The following is a 7,260-nucleotide window of genomic DNA, read 5'->3' on the forward strand; positions in this document are numbered from 1 at the left end:
GACATGCTGGGTGGTCTGATAACCACTGCAACAGCATCCCCCATGCCCCACTTCTTAATTCTAAAGCAGAGATGAAAGAATATGTCATTTTGATTAGTGGAAAGTGGGAGCCATGTTGGTGCCACTGATGACAGCACTTTGGCCTCCTACTCCCCAGCCAGCATCACAGAGATGAATGGCTAGCACTTTTGTTCATTAACTTAATTTGTTGCTGAGGAAAATAACACATGGGCTATTATACGCCTCTCTAAATCAGCCATGGTGGGGAATTGGTGCTCCAGGGAATTATGGGAAATGAGTAAAGTGAAGGGAGAGACCAGCCCAGGGGGATGGGTTGCTAAGCCCAACTTTAGTCACTCTTAGGCTGAGCCAGACCCTGCCATTGAAGCTGCTCCTGCAGAGAATGTTTTAGCTGTTGTGGGGGTCGCAGACTGTTGGAGGAGGTTCACGTAATCAATCAACGTGGCCCCTGACACTGGGCTACCCATTTCTTAGAGTCTGTCAGGGATGACTCCAGGGAGTCACCTTGCTTGGTATCGTGGTAATCCCCTGGCCAGCATGCCATCTCTCAGTCCCTTCCTTGTCCCTCTCTAGGCACCACAGGCAAGTTCCTACATGCCCTTCAATCCCTACGTGGGGGTAAGGAGGACCACAGGAGGGTAAGATGAAGATGGGCCTCACCACTCTTTCTATTCCCTGTGATCTTTCCCTGGTCTATATGCCACTCTATAGGGACACTCTCCTTCCTCTACCAGATGGGCACCAGGCCACTTCCCGCTGCTCAGGAGTCTCCAAACCTGTCTCCATCAGTCATAAACATCCACCACCACCACCACCTGGATTTTTACCCAAAGGGAGGCTAGGGAGCAGGTCTCAACTCCCCAGTTTCCATTCCCTGAGTCCAGAAGGGTCCCCATCCCACCTCCCCGTCCTACCATGTGATATACAGCCAGCATGTTCCTAAGCCATGACTTAGACTGGGATGCCATTAAACCTTCCCAGTAGGAAGGGAAGCCTTGGGGAATTTAGAGAGCCATTTTAGATCCCAACAAAGCCTAGCTCTGCTGAGCTCAATCCTTGCCTTCCATAACCATCACTCCCAAAATAGGCTTCCTGGGGAGAGCACATTGAGCATGGAAGATTAAACTCTGACTCCTTTGACCCCCTCTGGGTTCTGCCTTCACCTATGAGTCATAAATAGTGGAAGTTCAGGGATAGCAAGAGCTATTGAAGAGAAAGATTGTACTTGTGCATGAAAGGGTCAACATCAGCTTCACCCCACGCAGGCCAGGGGATGACCTTGGCCTCATTCTTCTCACCACCCTGTTCTGTGGCCATTTCAGAATAAGTAAGAAATGTTGAATTGGCATGCAGGCCTTGGGCCTACCTGACTCAAACAGTGTAAATAGTTGGTGGGAAGCAAAGGCTGTGGTTTCTCCATGTCGGGGTGACCCATTAGCATGTGGGCTGCTCTGCACAGCAGTCGTGTGTGGTCTAGGAAGCCAACAGAGCTATGCACTTGAGTAGCTGCTGGCCCTCCTGAGGAGGAGGAGAGGCTGAGCTTCCTGTATCTCCTCTTCTACATCTTTCTGTCAAGCTGAGTCAATGTTGTGGTTTAAATGTCCCTTCCAAAATGGATGTTGAAACTTAACCCCCAGTGTGGCCATATTGAGAAGTGGGACCTTGACCAGGCACAGTGGCTCACTCCTGTAATCCTAGCACTCTGGGAGGCTGAGGAGTGTGGATTGCTGGAGCTCAGAAGTTCAAGACCAGCCTAAGCAAGAGTGAGACCCCATCTCTACTAAAAACAGAAAAACTAGTTGGGCATTGTGGCAGATACCTATAGTCCCATCTACTCAGGAGGCTGAGGCAGGAGGATCACTTGAGCCCAAGAGTTTGAGGTTGCTGTGAGCTATGGTGCCACAGCACTCTACCCAGGGTGACAGAGTGAGACTCAGTCTCAAAAAAAAAAAAAAAAAAGAAGAAAGAAAGAAAGAAAAGAAAAAGAGAGGCCGAGCCTCTAAGAGGTAATGGGGTCATGAAGAATCTCACGGGTTAATGGGTTATCATGGAAGGCAAATTTTTTAAGAAGAAGAGGGGCCTGAGCCAGCACACTCAGCCCCCTCCCGTGTGATGCCCTGTGCTGCCTTCAGGACTCTGTAGGGTGTTGGTTCTCATCCTTCCTAATGCTGCAATGTATTTTCATTGTTGAAAAGGGATCACAGCCCACAGGTTGAGAACCACTGCTATAGAGTCTCCACTAGCAAGAAGGCCTTCACCAGATGCAGTCCTTGAACTTGAATACCTCAGCCTCTGGAATAGTAACAAATAAATTCCCTTTCTTTGTAAATTACCCAGTTTCAGGTATTGTGTTATCAACAATAGAAATCAACTAAAACAATATTTCAAGTATTTGTCATAAGCAATAGAAAGCAAATGAAAACAGTAATCATACAAACAAAAGCCACTTGCATCTCATGAGTCTGATTGCCAACTTAACATCATAACCTTAATTGTAACCCATAGCACTGCTCTCTGAATGCATCAGCATAAGTTCTCTAAGTACCAGGCCGCTGGGAAGGTCTGTGGGAGGTGCAGTAGTCTAAGAAGTCATTTCTTCCTCCCTGATCACTGCCATCTACAGCCCTCCCTGCAGCGTTCAAGGAGGCTTCTCCCTGTTTCTTTCCTAGAGGGAAGTTACCTGGGGTGACTCTCAGGGCTTCTGTTTTCCTTGTGACCACACAGAGCCAAGTCTGGGAATGGGCACTCAGCAGATGCTGGCGTAGTCCTGGGAAGCCCCTACAGGGGGCTGGACCTTTGGGTTTTAAAATCTCATTTGAGAGGCTCTGTCTCTAGAGCACTGCACAAGACCACAGAGTCCCCACATTCCCAGGTCTAAGGACAGCACTTCCCAGAGGTGTGTCTGGGAAACATGTAGCCTCATCCCCACCTCCAGCTGCTCAGAGGCTTGCCCTGGGGTTGCCCAGTCCTTCACAGTGAGCACTGCAGGGCACTGGACTTGTGTCCTGGGCTCTCCTGAAATAACCTCCTGAGACAAAAAAGCTCTCAGAAGGATAGAAAAGAGCACTGCTGAAGATGGTGTCAGCATGTCACAGAGTCCCCTATGGACTCATATCTCTACTGAGCCACTTGTTGGTGACCTTGGCCAAGACACAGTCTCTTTCTGATGCCTGGTTTTTTCATCTGTAAACCAGTATGAAGGTTAAACAGAATGAAGCATTATGGGGCCTCATGAAGCTGTAAACTCAGAACCCAGCTTGCCCTGCTGTGCTCACACCCAGAGTGACAGGATAGGGACCAGGTGAGGACAGACATCAGCAGGCCAGGTCCCAACTGCATGCCCTCACACACAAAGCTGATGTCTGGTGGCCCTCAGTCCTGCCAGCCTCCTGGATCCCTCATCCTCGGGGCCTGCTTGGCAACTCTGCAGGAAAAACTCACAGGAGGCAAGGAGGGTAGCCATGGTCCTGCTAGGAATACAGACACTTAACATTTCTCACATTGTGAGCTTAGAAGCAACAAGTCCTAGAAATATTACTCTAGCTCCATAAGGTGCCATACCCAGAAATGGAAAGAAAGAGTGGGATTGAACTAGCAGGAGCAGTAAACTGGAGATTAGAAGATCGGGGTCCAGGTCTGCCTGTGTAACTCACAAGCTGTGTGACTTTAGGCTAATACTATACAGGGTTTGTCTGAGGTCTGGTTTCCCAGAAGCAGAGACTGAGATAGGGATTCAGATGTACATGGTTCATTGAGTGGGTAAGGGATTCTTGGTCGAAAGGGAATGAGAGGTGCAGCTCAGGGCAGGGACAGGGACTGAGGTAGGATGTAGTCTCTGTTGGGGTCCAGCCTCACCTGATCCCACAGGTGCTGTGGGGCATAATGGCATCACAGAGTTTTCTCTCCTAGAGTCAAGAAGCTGAGCTGTTACGCCCCCAAATCAGTAAGTCATTAACTAAATAATGCCTGCTGGTGTGGTCATAATCTTGCAGGTTCCTTCCACAGGCAGCTCCCATCAACCAAGGGCAGTGTCCTCAAGGCCTGAGGGTCAGCTGCAATGTCTGCAGCACTAGGGATGGCTCCCGAGGGCCGGATACTAAGAGCCACCCCCACAGAGTTATATTAATAGAAATTAATACATGTGAGCACAGCTGTGCAATACACACTCACCAGTTAATAAGTGCTGGTCACATTGTGTCACAGACCAGGATTCCAATATTGGCTGTGCTGCATTCTACTCTACACCTCTGCTGAGTCTTTTTACCATCCCACCCCTGTTGGCCTAAGCTCCCTGTAAAAGGAGAGGGATCTCCCTGTTCTCTCCAAAGCTCTCCTAACTCTCAAGCTCAGAATTCAAGGTTCTGTATTAGAGATGCTGTTTTAAGACCTCCTGATCTCCCAGATTTAGCATATCAAGATGTGCAGTGAAATGTTCAGATGATATGGATGGCCTCATGGAATATCACTCACTCCTTTATCCTTGCAAGCCACCCCCATGTTAACTAATTTTCTGTCATTCCAAAGATTTGCACTCTTTCCATTAGGCCTGAGCTGTCCGTGTTTATTTATATTTTGAGTGTCCTTGAGAGGAGTAGTATATCTAGTATATGATGGCTACATGATTTAAAAAAAAAAGTCTTCAGGCTCTTCCATGACTGGAGGATCCTGGGAACTAATCATGGAGAATCAAACAGGGATGGAAATATTCTCAGCAATGGGATCCAGGTTGAGAGGATGCACTGTGGGCCAGGCCAGGGCGGAACATGAGTCACGGAACGTTGCCAGCAGTATTCCCACCACCTCACATCAGCAGTGCTGCTCTGCTGGGCCCAGGCATCACTCTGACATCTGCTTCTTTCCTTCTCACCCTTTTCCTCCACACCAAAACATATCTCTGCAACGTTCCACCTCCCAACCATGGAGGTTCTTGCTCTCTGCCAGGGACTAAAGGTGTAGGAAGCAGACAGCCTAACCCAAGCCTCTGCCTGATCAGCAGTGTGGGACAGTGACAGGGCACTGGCCTGGTAGGCCACTGCACTGTGTGTAACTGTGATAGGTTGTAAAAATGACCCAACATTCTTCCTCTTCCTATATCAGAACCTCGGAAGATGACTTTTTTGCTCCTTCCACCAGAAAATGAAATCTTCCTCCACCTACTGGATCTAATGGATAGTAGCAAATGTGATGCAAGCAATAACATGAAAAGTGCTTGGGCATCAGGTTTTTCTCTCATGGGTGCTCTTGGGAAACCCACAACTACCACCCCTGTGAACAAGCCTCAGCTAGCCCACTGGTTCAGTTAGTCCCATCACACCAGCCAGGTGATTGCACATGTGAATGAGGTCAGATGAGATTGGCACAAGAACCACTCCACTGAGCCCAGCCAACATCAGGTACTCATAGAAGTCATGAACTAAGTGAATAGTTATTTTATAATCCACTAAGTTTTGAGGAGGTTTGTTATGTGGCAACAGCTAATAATACAGTAACAAACTTGTACCATCAATTAGAGAGGTAAAGAAACATGGTGGCCAAGTCCTTAGGCTGGACTTTCTATTCCTGTCTCAGTCACAGCACAGTGGTGGATGGGCCACTCCCCCCACTCACCCCACACTTAAATTTTCTCATATTTAAAATGGAGGCAAGGTGACTGACCCTCTCAGAGTTGCATTGCCTGTTCTTATGTGACCTCAGAGTGTTGTCTGTCCTCAACTCTTCAAATTTCCTGCCTTGAAGCAGAAACCCCCCCACCCATCACCTCTGCTTGACCCTACAGGACTCCAAGAGGATGTGTGACTTCCATCACAGCCCAAGAACCCACCCTCCATGGCCAATCTGGAGCTGGGGGGCAGGTGTCAGAGAAGCTTAGTATTTGGTGGGTGTGAGTGTGGGAACAGTTTGTATAAATTTATAAAAAGCAAAAACACAAGCTTCTCCCCAGGGAAACAGTAACAAGAAAGCACTCAGCTCCAGTTGAAAGAGAAGTTTTTGAAGCAGGAAAGTTTATTTAGAGCCTAACCAATCCCCTGAATCAATAAACTGGGGCTTTATCTCTGGATATGTGGTTCATTCTGACTCTCTGAGTTCTGCTGGCCACTCTTGGCCATGCTGGACCTCAGGGCAGAGCCCTGGGGCCAAAGGGGTCTGAGGAGGCTGGAGAACAAGGCCCTGGGGACCAGGCCATGGGCCCTGCATGTGCTGACAGCCAGGGGTGAAGGGGAGAGGTGCCAGTGAGAGGGATGCTGCAGGCTGCCCCACTGCTTTTATTTTTAAAACTCCTTATCATTTCTCTGGAGCTTATTTTTCCATAAAGAAGAAATGCCTGAGGTTGAGTGGTGAAGGAGGCTACTCACATCCTTCTGTGTCTCCAGGGACCTCCACTCCACACTTCATTGCTCTGTGAGGACAGATCATATGCCCTGTACTAGTTTACAGGAGATTATCAGGCCTAGCCCAGTGCAGCCAGGATTCATTAATGTAAACCTTACATTTAACAAGTTGGATGGACTCAAATAGTAAATTCAGGATGACTGTGTTTGAAGAGGAAGAATTTGTTATTTGACAAAGGGACCAAATAAATATTCATTGTCTTTAATGGGACAACTACAAGAGCACCACATTTGACACTGGAGACTTTACTAAAACAAATCTACTTTGTGGAGCCTATTTGGGGACCCAAAGCAAGGGCCTCAGTAGGCAGCAGCATGTGAGGACAACTAAGAGATGTCAGGGATCTACAAGACACCCCTCCAGGAAAATGTCTATGAAACTTCTGTCAACCTGCCTCCTAAACTACCCTCTCTAGAAGCTGTACCCTTTCCCAGGGACTTGCCAGCCCACTGACAGGGAAGACCTCTCTGTCTTATTTGGTTTCCCCAGAAGCAAACCCTGAGACAAGAATTCTAGAGCAAGTTATTTATTAGAAAGCTATTTTGGTAAATACTTGTAGGGGAGTGGGGAAGTGAAAAGGGGAATAAAACAGAAAGCCAACAGTATAGTGCATGTCAACTAGTGAATCAGCACGGGTGGGCAATGGCAGCCCAGCTGCACTGGCGAAACTGTAGACAATTGTAGAACGCGGCTGAAAACTCTCCCAATCAAGAGGGTACCTTTTCTCACAAAAGATCTTGGGACCCTGATGCAAGTAAGCTCTTCCACTTACCCTGAGATCTGCATAGCAAGAGCAGGCTTTCCTTTGGCTTTAAATGAAAGATTCATGACAGACACTCTGTAGTTATC

This window comes from Otolemur garnettii, unplaced genomic scaffold (genome assembly GCF_000181295.1).
Source record: "Otolemur garnettii isolate 467f Iridium unplaced genomic scaffold, OtoGar3 scaffold00025, whole genome shotgun sequence".
Taxonomy (NCBI): Eukaryota; Metazoa; Chordata; class Mammalia; order Primates; family Galagidae; genus Otolemur; species Otolemur garnettii.